This window comes from Hydractinia symbiolongicarpus, chromosome 4 (assembly GCF_029227915.1).
Source record: "Hydractinia symbiolongicarpus strain clone_291-10 chromosome 4, HSymV2.1, whole genome shotgun sequence".
NCBI classification, from domain to species: Eukaryota; Metazoa; Cnidaria; class Hydrozoa; order Anthoathecata; family Hydractiniidae; genus Hydractinia; species Hydractinia symbiolongicarpus.
The window spans coordinates 17564756-17577515 of NC_079878.1; positions in this window are offsets into that span (position 1 = coordinate 17564756).

Consider the following 12760-nt stretch of genomic DNA (forward strand, 5'->3'; position numbering starts at 1 on the left):
TGAAGTTCTTTGGAAACTGGTGACTAACTTTCATAAAAATAATGATTCTCTCGAAAAAAAAACAGGAGGGCTTTTCAAACAAAACATAGCGGTTTCTACACGAAGACACAAGCATTGAGTTAAAGGCCTGGGTAATAAATAAATTTAGTTTTGTCGCTGTGTTATGTGTCTCAGTAAGTCAACATTTGCAAACATATGTTACTCGTTTAGCTTTAAAACGAATCGGTCTTGTGGACACTGAATAGGTTAAAGGGTAACGAGGGGTTGCTTTTTGCGTGGAAGTTTGTTATAAAACGTTGAACAAACATACAGTATTAAAGTTGTGTTTAACTTTTGCATTTTACTTAATACAAGTGACAAAAATGTCGTAAAGAATAGACACTGCAGCAATTTCTGCAGATGTACTACCTCGTTCTTAGAGTTTCCTAAACTTCTTTGCTCGGTCCCATGATAACAATCCAAGTAGAGAGAGTTTTTTTGGGGGAAGTGGGTGGACATATTGTTGGATACCCATATATCGGTTTTTCATAATCAACTGAACATTAACGGAGCATAAATAGCATCGCAAATCATCCACGCCTGAAAACATTTTTTAACACGCTATAAACTTGATTATTCAGTTGCTTCTGTATGATATACACTGGCACTGAAGTATATAATCAGAGTGTAATGTAATCCTTCAGAAACCTTCTGCGCCATTTACATTTGGTTCAAAACGTGTTACTAAAAAAACTCAGTTCGATTATCTATGGTTTGGTGCACTTGACAAGATCTTATGCAAAGATAAGTGGAATTACTAACAAAATAAAGAGTTCTGAAAAAATATTAACCTCAACGGTAAAAACAATTCAAAACGTGTGATAGAGTAGTATCTGTGGGAACGAAGTATTGTGCCACATATTCAATTGGAGACGAATAATATTTAAATATGAAATAGACTTAAAGAACGTTGTGCATTTTTTCAAACCTTAGTTTTTCACAATTATTTCTTCATAGTTTCTGTTAGTAGGCTTTTCCGCATTAAACTTTGTTACAAAGGTGACAGGTATCGATCTATTTTAAAATAAATTGGCCTGTCATGTTTCTGTCCCGTCGTGTTTCTCAAGCTTACAATAACTCAAGAAACCGGGAAATTCAAAATAATCGCTATAAATGTTCCAACCTACTATCTTTTCCACAAGATAAAGAAAGAAAAGTTGGGAACAAGTTTGTCGACAACTTAAACTTATCGACAGTAAAGTTTCTATCCCATCTGACGTGATCTGGCAATGCACACCGCATGGTCGAACCTATCACGTACAATTATTTTTAGAAACTATATTTATGCTTTCATGGTCGATAATAACACAATATCAAAGAAGTTTAACATTTATTTCATTGTCAGAAATTATATTCCCCTTTTCATTGTATGTAATCTCCAACCATAAACGATAAAGGCAAAGATTGTGACAAAGTGTATTAGACATGTTGGCGTTAAGGTTGGTAATATAATCAGGCACTGTAGACTTGTTAAATGTGTATATTTCGCATACTGCGAAAAATCGAAACTTTCTTACTTTTTGTCCTATGTAGAAAAAGCAATTTTTACCTAAAATGATTGGTTATCAGAAATATGGCGACATTTTTGTAATAATATAAATGAGCGTTTAATTGAATAAAAAGAGGAAAGATGGGTAAAGAAGAATGTTAAAGAACACAATAATTGTCTTTTCAAGTGGAGTGCGAAAACTTGTAGAGCTGCTCGCAAACATCTCACAAAAAGGTTTTAAGACTCAGTAATGAAAATAAACACTATCAACCGCAAAGGTTGATTGACGGGTATAATGCACGATTCCTGTTCCCAGGGTGTTCAATTAGGCTAGCTGTAAAAACGTTTACCAAACTCTGGAGAAAAGCTTGCTGCAATTATTGCAACGCAAACCAAAATCTTCAATGTTAGTACTAGTAATGAGTGACTTGCGTCTTTAAAGAATATAACTTCAATATAGGTTAACACAATAAAACACATAAAAATGTGTTATTATCTAATTACAATATGAGGGAGGTGGATCGACGAAAAACTATGAGTTGGAATTGGAAGTTTTCGGTTTGGGGTTTTCGTCTGTAACCGGCCTAAAAAGCCTGGGTCTGTCTGAAACCGCCCGAAATGCTACGCGGGCAAGCTCCTTGATTCTCATTTAAATTCTTACGAGAAGAAGGGAGGTGCTATTTTGTCGTCGTACTTACAGTTTATTATTTGTGGGATTTTATTACAGCTATTTATAAAATAAATGATATGGAAAACAGTCTTCCACTACCATTCCTCAACATTAAAAGAATAAATTATACATGGCAATAAATGTTTAGAAAATGTTGTTTCGGGTTGATCTCAGGTTTCTCCAGGCGAAATTTCAAGTTTTTATTAAATTGCCAGAACTCGACCGACAGCCCCGCCGTTTTTGCGGCGTTTCCGGCAAGTCGGCAACCTCGTTCATGCAGTCGATAGCTGAAAGAAGCTTGAAGATAAAGAAGTTAATAAAGTTAATATATAAGTTTTTTATCAAGTAAATTTTATTGAAAACTATCGAAAACAGTTCTTTTAAGAACTTCACTACCATTATATTATATAAGTTTATTTTTTAATTTTTTGAATCATTATTAGTGTCCGTTTTTCTTTGCTTTTTGAGCATTATTTGGGTCTATACAGGTTTTTGTCGGGCAAATACTTGAGTTTTTTTTCAAAACACCAAACTTGCTCGAAAACACCTGCACTTTTTACGGCATATGCAGCTTATTAACACCCTCGTTGGTTAAGGGGCTGCTGAAAAAATGTTTGGGCCCTGTTTGTGGGATATCGTCGTGTATTTCACGGACGTAAATCCGCTAAAGAGGGGGAGGGAGGTCGTCCGAATCCTAACTGCAATATACTACTAACAGGGCCCAAAAAATTTTCAAAGCCCCTTAACGTGTATACCTAACCTAAATGTATGGTTTTTATACAATGAAATGCCATATATAAAAATAGGGTGACCCTATGGATTTCTCGATGGGTATTTTGTTTGCTTGTCAGTTTGTATTTTATCCGTTTGTCTGCCAAAAGCGTCTTGTGTAAAACCACACGAAATGTAATGCGATACATTATGAGCAACCCTGTGAATTTTTCCATTGGTAAATGATTAGTATATATTAATAATAGCCATATTTTGTCTGTTCGCTGGGCACCCTTTTGTATGTATAGGAGTCTATACTCTATATTAATAATAGCCATATTTTGTCTGTTTGTCTGCCAAAAGCATCTTGTGTAAAATCACGCACAAAATGAAATGTGATATATAAAGGACGGGCAACCCCATGAATTTTTTCAGGGTTAAACGATTAGTCTTTATATTGATACTAGCCGTATTTTGTCTGTTTGTCGACTAAAAGGGACTTGTTTAAAACCACAAGCGAAATGAAATGTAATATATAAAGGACAGGTGACTCCGTGGATTTTTCCACACATAAACGATATTGCATGATATATGCTGTTCTGAAATTATGTGATTAAATAACTGTATAAAAATGTAAATATGAAAGTCTCCAGGAATGAAATCCTGTCATACTGAGGCTGGGCATTTCTTAACATTTTTAAGATTTTAAAAATTTATTATATTGAAAAAACCCTGCGTATTTTCAATTACAGGTCAAGAAACAACACAATTTTTTTACTGAAGTTACATCCTGAAAAAATTTTTCTAAAAATAACAGTCTTTTTTTCTCAACGGAAATAGTGTTTTAAAACAAAGAAAAGAGAAGAATAAGAGAAGAATAAAAAGAAGCATTTTGCTAGTAAAATTGAAGCAGGTCAAAAATAGGAAAAAAAACTTGTGTACAACCAGCCAATCTAGCAAACTTGTGGATTACAACAGGTTAACAGCTAGTATTTTATAAACGATTTTCAGATTATAATTTATTTAGGAGGGGGAGGGAAGCTGCTTTAAGTGCATGTTTCAATTAAAATTAGCATCACATACTTTTTAACTTGATTTTGTGAGGTATTGGTATGTTAGCAGAAATAAGTTTGTTAATTTTTGCTATTAAAACAAAAAATTACAATGAATTTCTTTTATTTTTTTTAGGTTCGACAACCGTGACTCGGCAGAGTATAAAAGAGAAGAAACTCGACAGAGTGTAAAAGCTAGTTATTCAGGACATTCATATATTCAGAATTAATTGAACTTACTGAACCTTGAACTTAAATTTACTTATCGGTGAACTTAATAGTGAATTAATAGTGAAATTATTGGTGAACTTGATAGTGAACTTATCGGTGAATTTAGTAGTGAATTTATTGGTGAAATTACAAAATGACAGAGGTTTATCTAGCTTTTAAGATTTTTTTTTTCTCAATCACACGTTACCACCGCTAATATGAACCCCGCATATAAAAGTTGTCGCCGTATGGTACTTTTACTTTCTGGTGATGTTGAAACTAATCCGGGGCCTCGCACTATTCTAAAGTCGGTACACGAATTTTTTCATCAAGGGGATGTTAGGCTTGGAACTTTTACTGGTACACAATGTATGTGTAATTCCCTGTTTGCGATCGTTTGGTCGGCTCTTAAAAAAGTTTCTTTTTGGAATCCAGGTGATCTTGATCATATCCTTTACGAAGGAACAAAGTGGTACACAAACCTAGGATACACATACCAGTACTTAAGCGCAAGTGAGCTCCCAAATAATTTGGTTCTTGAAAATGAGGTCATACAAATACAAAGTTTAGAAAATGTTTCTCATATTATTACAGACGATAGCACTTCATTACGCACTTTAAATAATTCATCTGAATACGATAAAGGGCAAGGAATGCTGGCCATTATTAGCGGCGTTAGTTTTGCTATAGTTTGGGACCACCCGCAAATTTATTTATTTGATCCTCAAAGCCGAACTAGTTCAGGACAAATAACTGAACAGGGTACGTCAGTCGTCTTAAAATTTGATTCATTGCAACATGTTGAAAATTACATACGCGAAATATAGGTCACCCCTGGCGAAGCAATGTGTCTTGAAACTCAATATTTCAAAATGCTCACAACTGAACAGATAACTAGTAACATTATGCTTAACGTTCACAGAAAAAGAAAACTAGAACAAAACAGGAAGTACCGTGAATCCGAGAGAGGCCGAGTGAAACAAAAAAAAATCAATAGGCAAATATGAGAAAACGGAACACGGCCAAGCTAAGTTGAGCGAGTCGATAAGCAAATATCGGAAAACAGAACAGGGACAAGCAAAGGTAAAAAAGTCGATAGGCAAATATCAAAAAACAGAACAGGGTCAAGCTAAAGCAAAAAAGTCAATAGGCAAATATCAGAAAACAGAAAAGGGACACGCTAAGATAAAAGAGTCGATAGGGAAATATCAAAATACAGTAACTAGTCGATCCAAGCTAAGAGAGTCGAAAAGTAAATACAAAAAAACGGAACAGGGCCAAGCGAAGCAAAGGGAGTCCGTAGGTAAATATCGGGAAACTGAGCAGGGCCAACAGGCACAAAAAACTGCAAAAAAACGCCATGTAGGGGAAGGTAAAGCAACAAAACGTAAGCGTGTTAACAATCTGCCTGATTCTGATGAAAAAATAAACCAATTTAAAAAATGCATTGGGAATGGGCCATTTTATATATGTGTCATATGTAATCGTTCTTTATATAGGCGGTCAATTAAATTTTTTCGCCACATCGATTATCCTGCCATTCCAGAAGAGCATTTTCGCTTCAGAGTACAAAGTTTTGACGGCAAAGAATACATATGTGCAACATGTCATTCAAAACTTACAAAAGAAAAAAATTCCTTCCCAGGCTGTATCTAATAATCTCCAAATGTTTGATCTCCCAGAATCAAGGAGCACATTATGACGATTAGAAAAATTAAAGATCTGAAAATCTGAAAGAATTTTATTTAAACGAATTGCAATAATGCCTAAAAGTCAGTGTCCTAAAATAAAGGGTGCAATATGTAATGTTCCAATAAAAGCCGATGAAATAAGCAATGTCTTACCAAGAAGAATGGATAATAATGGTGTAGTAAAAAGTTGCGTTAAAGAAAAAACTGAATTTAAAATCTAACGTTTATTTAGAATCCGTAAGGCCAGATGTTATTCGGGAAGTTCTTTGTTATCTGAAACTTGTTAACCCTCTTTATTTAAATATTGAAGTTAATCTCACAAACATACCACCATCCTGGATTAATTTAACATCTGAACATGAAACTGGGGAAAGTGAAAATGAAATGAACATTGATTTTACAAGAAAATCGACAGCAAATAATAATGTTGGTGATGTAAAAACCAAGAATGAAAATTACCTGGACAATAGCGAAGAAGAGAATGAAAACCCGTTAAACGAATCGTTTGCCTTGCCAAGAAACGTCTTTTGTTCCAACTATTCCACATGACCAAATTGATGATGGAAATATTGTTATTTCTCCAGGAAAGAACAAATTTCCCATACCAATAATTTCTGATGAGCATTGTGAAGAACTTTCCCACCCCTATCTATTTCCAACAGGTAAATTCGGATATCACAGGAAAAGACAAGTACCACTTTCCCCGACCAAGTATTTCAACCAAAGATTACTGAATTATAGACAGAAGTTTGCCTCTGATACTGACTATATTTTCTTTGCTCATGCAGTGACTCAACATCTTAATTTAAATAGTCGCATAAACATCGCTATACAAAAAATTAAAGCAGATGGTTTTACAGCAGGAATGATGAATGCGAATTTTAAAGAAAGAGTTAAATCGTTTATAGCCAGTGACGACGCTTTCACGTTTATGAACACGTTGAAAGGAACTCCTGCATATTGTAAACGATTTCTCTTTGAAGTTTTGGCTATGGTAAAACAGCTAGGACTTCCAACATTTTTTATGACTTTGTCCTGTGCAAACTTAAAATGGAATGAACTGGTTAAAATCATCACTAAATTAAAAGGTAATGACATATCCGAAGAAGAAATCGAAAATCTAAATTATTATCAAAGAACATAGATTCTTAACAGTAATCCAGTTCTTCTAGCAAGACATTTCCAATACAGAGTTGAGACGTTTTTTAAAACCATAGTTGTCAACGGGCCATTAGGTAAAGTAAACTACTACGCGATTAAAGTTGAATTTCAGGTTAGAGGAAGCCCACACATCCACTCTTTATTAGGGGTTGTCAATGCACCAATTTTACGTAGCGATAACAAAAAAGAATATATTGCTTTTGTGGATAACATAGTTAAATATCAGCTTCCTAATAAAGACAGCAACCCAGATCTCTACAAACTAGTTTCGACATATCAAACACATTCTCATTCTAAATCTTGTCGTAAATATAAAGCAAGAATTGTCGATACTCTTTCGGCAAGTTTTTTACAGACCGTGCAATTGTTGCTGAGCCTTTACCTGATAACATCTCAAAGAAAGAAAGAGAAACACAGTTAAAAGAAAGAAAGGCTATACTAAAAAAAGTAAAAACTTACATAGATTCAAATTTGAATCCAAGATTCAACAATATTCTTGAACCAGATGAACCGAATTATAACCAACCAGGTACAATTGAACAAATCCTTCAAAGTTTAACCATAACAAAAAAAGAATATGAAAACGCACTAAGCATCTCACCTGATACTGGATTTCAAATTCACTTCCGAAGGCTTCCAGATTCTTGTTTTATCAATAATTATTTTACTGAAGGTTTGAAGGAATGGGAAGCTAACATAGACATTCAACCTGTTCTTGATTATTATAAAGCAGTTTCTTACATGTGTGCTTATTTGTCGAAAGTTGAAAATGAATCTTTAGAGGCAATGAAAAAAGCTGCATCGCAGGCACTAGAAACTGGTGATTCATTATTTGAACAGATAAAGTCAATTGCAAATGCGTATCAAAATCATCGCGAAATGTCAGTTGAAGAAGCAGTAGCTACCATAATGCCAGAAATATGGTTACGAAAGACATTTCCAGCTTTTGTTTTTGCAAATAGTAACATTCCTGAGAAGAGATACAGGGTTTGTCGTAACGAAGAAGAAATTTTAAGTTTACCACCAGACAGTACGGATATTTTTAAACGAAACATGTTGGATAGATACATGGATAGACCAAATTTAGAATTTAAAAAAGGCAGATACCCCATGTTGGAACAAATGTGTTATGCTGAGTTCTTGTCAAGCTATTCTATGAAAATAAAACCGAAACCAGAAGATGAAAATGACAGTCAACCAGAAGTATTTGAAGAAATAATAGCTAAGATTCAAGTCGAATCTCCTTATCCAAAAACTATACCTCTGATGTCATCAAAAGAAATTTTGAACTTGCGAAAAGAAAAATGTGTTCTAAGATACCATGTACCTAGTCGAGACAAAAATCCAGAAGGATATGCACATCATTTGCTCTTTATGTTTTATTCTTTTCGCCAGGAAGCAGAATTGTTAAGTGAAAACTCGGGTACTTACACAGAGAAATTATTGGAAAACGGTGTATTAGAAATTAAAAATACAAATAAAAGAATATGCGAACCATTTGGTGAACTTGTTGAAGAAGCAATGATAAATTTTCACGCAAATGTAAATAATCTTGATTCTTTCGCCGAACAGGAAAACGACGATGTTATTGATGAGATTAGTAATATAAACAACCATGACACTGACGAGATTCGAAGTGAAACCGAAAACATCCCAGTTTTTGAAAACACTTTTTCATCTATTACTGAGCCTGGAATTTCCGAAGACGAACTCCATGAAAAGATTCGAACATTAAATAAAACACAAAGGCAAATTTTTGAAGTGGTAAATGTTTGGGTTAGAACTTACGTAAAAGGTTTAGCATATAACGCACACCATAAAATTAACCCAATTCACATTTTTCTAACAGAAAGTGCAGGTTGTGGAAAGTCCCATTTAATAACAACAATTTCTGACATGCTAAATAAAGCACTTTCCTATCGTGCAGGAAACTTAGAAAAGGATAAAATTCTCATTTTAGCACCAACCGGTGTTGCTGCCATTAATAATATCATTTTAGTTGCTTAAATAAACACTTGGAAAAACAACTTAACTATGAACCATTTAACAATGACAAATCTACTTTCCTTTTTTACCTTTAAAGAGCTTTACTTTTGTAATATTTGTTTTTGATAAATTTGACACGTTAATATAAGCGTATTGTGACGTTTTTTTAAATCATGTATAAATCTTAAGCAAATATAATATTAAGATTTTGGTTGCAAAGGTTGTTCATGCGGAAGCAGTACACATTCAGCTTGCTAGCCAACTGTATTTATTATGTTCTGCCCAACTCGAATGAAACCTACTAAAGCGCATTTCCAAATCCTACATTTCGGTTTCAACATACCTTCGAGAGATTGTGATGCAATCACTATCAGTCCTTTAAATTTGGCGCTTTTTATATTCATAGGACATCTTATATCCACACGTCTCGATCGAGGATTTCATCATCATCATCATCATCATCATCATCATCATCATCATCATCATCATCATCATCATCATCATCATCATCATCATCATCATCATCATCATCATCATCATCATCATCATCATCATCATCATCATCATCATCATCATCATCATCATCATCATCATCATCATCATCATCATCATCATCATCATCATCATCATCATCATCATCATCATCATCATCATCATCATCATCATCATCATCATCATCATCATCATCATCATCATCATCATCATCATCATCATCATCATCATCATCATCATCATCATCATCATCATCATCATCATCATCATCATCATCATCATCATCATCATCATCATCATCATCATCATCATCATCATCATCATCATCATCATCATCATCATCATCATCATCACCATCATCATCATCATCATCATCATCATCATCATTATCATCATCATCAAACTTAAGTTTTTGTGTGTGTTGCAACCGAAAAAAAGATTTATTCCTTCATAGGTGGTGTATATGTCATTAATTACCTGATAAAGGCGTAACTTTGAAATGAACAATCAGCTCTGGTCAAAGTGGGTTTATGCTCGCTACCATAACAGTGGCTATACAGAAACGTTATTCGGTAAATTAATAAGGTTTGTTACGTACAGTGTGATAGTAATATCAGCTTAAGGTGAGGTGTGTGTGTGTGTGTGTGTGTGTTTGTGCGAGGGGGCGTCTAAAACCTAATATCTCCGCGGAGTATACTTTGGTTTTGCATTATAATATACTAAAATGCCATAGGATGAAAGCCGTATTATTATTCGCCGTATTATGCCAGTCGTAATTTAAAGTCCAATTTTTATTATATAAACACAGGAAGTTAAGACAATAAATAAAAGCTTCAAGTTGGATTAAAATTCTTTATTTGATGTTACACTAAATTTGTATAAAACAAACTTTATCAAAGTAATAGTACAAAAAATGATATCTACAAATGGTTTTAAAAAGCTAATCTTTTAAAAAAATAATTAAATGTAATAAAAATGTAATTAAATATGGAGGTTAATGTAGTGAAAACGAAGGAGTGCAAGCCGTAAAGATGTAAGAAGGAGTGTACATAAATATTCTATATATACAATTAAAGTTATCTACCAATCAGCAATTTTAGTTTTTTGCGTTCTGCTTATACGACGCCAGTCATGATAGTTATTCAATCCTTTGTATATGGCACATAAAGTGCCAATCCATAATTTCTCTTTTTCAAGTAAAAGACTTTGAACATTGTCATTGTCAACGCGGTCTACTAGTATAAACCTCATAAAGTGTGTTGGGTACTCATTATCGCAACAATTTTCAATAAAATGGCGGGCAATGCTGCATGACTTAACATACTTTTTAACATGGGATTTGTAATTCGCCAATCTAGCTTTCCAATTGACAGTGGAACCGACTCCTTGTAAATTGCAATTAGTACAGTAGCATAGATACACAACGTTTTTACTAGAACAAGTAAGTGATTTTCTAACCTTGAAAATTTTGACAGTTGCGCGGCATTTAAAGGAAGTGACAGCATCAACAAAATTATTGCAAGAGTCGCACTTTTTGCCACATGCTTTGTAACCTGGATTTTGATAGGGTAATTCTTTCACTGTGTATGGATCAGCTCGAACCATCAATTCTTTTAAATTATTTGATCGTTTATTTGCTAGAATTATGGAACCTTTGGGAAATATACTAGACAAAATAGGTGATTGGTGAATTAAATCAAGATGTTTTGGAATGATTTTCTTCAAGTTAGGACCGCGTGGGTTGAATTCAGTGGTGTGAAAACTTTAAAAGGCATAGAATGGAAATAAAACTTCGAAAACAATCTAAATGTTTTAGATATGTGATATTTCAAAGACAATATTTTACAGGCTAGTTTTTAATTCAAGTACAGTATATTTATATAATACAGATTATTAGTTATAAAATTCAATACAAAACAACTTTTAAACACGTGGATGTCAAAACACAAAACATGTTATATACATGTAACGTAGTTTAAAGTCACTATCATCATCCATATAAAACTATCAACAAAATTAATTTCCTTTGTCATTAAAACAACTTTTCACTCGGATGTTCCACATTCTTCGATGTACGATTCCAATGTGAAATCTTGGATTGTTACTTAGGGGCTTTTTTAAACTCTGGTTTTCTTTCTTGTGCAAATTTATTTAGTAGGATGTACACATCGCCTAATGCAATACCTATATTTAAAAAATCTTCTTTTTGAATTAAGGATATGGAATCACCTGACACCTAAAAAAGAAATACACCTTTTACATTTTATTTGTAATAAAGTATTTTAATAAAATATATATTTTAAAATACATTTACATGGCGAATTTTATCACAAAATACACCTGTGTTAATGAAAATTTAATAAAACGAAGTGTGGTATATGTAAAAAACATTTAGTTCATATAAAAAAATATATTTAGTTGAGTTTTAGTTAGCGCAGCTAACTAAAACTCAGCTACGGCTACCTACCTTCGACTTTTGAACGTCTTCCAAAACATTTGAGGTATATTCTTTTTCCCGAAGAAATTCCACCATCTGTAAAAGAAATAGAAGGAGTGCAAACATTGGAAAACCCTTTCCTTAAAGGCTTCTTTGCTTTAGAGAATATAAAATGTATGTTCTAGCACAGCCCCTAAAACGCACACGCGCACGCCCACGGGTCAAACACAACAGGTTCCTAATAGACAGCGCATAGCCATGGTTATTCCCTATTATACATCAATGAGTAAGTCCCTAATATTCAATGGTGTGACGTCATCATAAATAGGTAGAATAAGAGGTCCAAAAATTTCTAACACAATTTCCTAATAATCAACGCGCATATCATATCAAGGTTAAGTCCCTATCATACAAAAAGGAGAATTCCCTAAAAATTAACGCATGCGCAATAAAGACTAAACTGTGTTAGTATTGACCGCTATGAAATCTTCTGAGAAAGTAAAAAAGTGTATATAATAAAGAGAACATGGAATCATACACTGTCAAACAACTACAAGATATCGCAAAAGGTCGTGGACTATGTAAAGGCGTTCAAGGGATGCGCAAGAAGGATCTGTTTCAGCATCTCAAGAACGATATCGCAAACCAGGAACATTGGATCGAGGCTCTTGAGGAGAAGTTCTATGCGCTCGCGTTTATCCCGGACCGGTTCAAGACGCAAGGCATGTGTAACGAGGTCGTTGCAAAGGACCCACTGATGCTACCGCTTGTCCCGGACCGTTTTAAAACACAAGACATGTGTAACAAAGCTGTTGAGGAGGA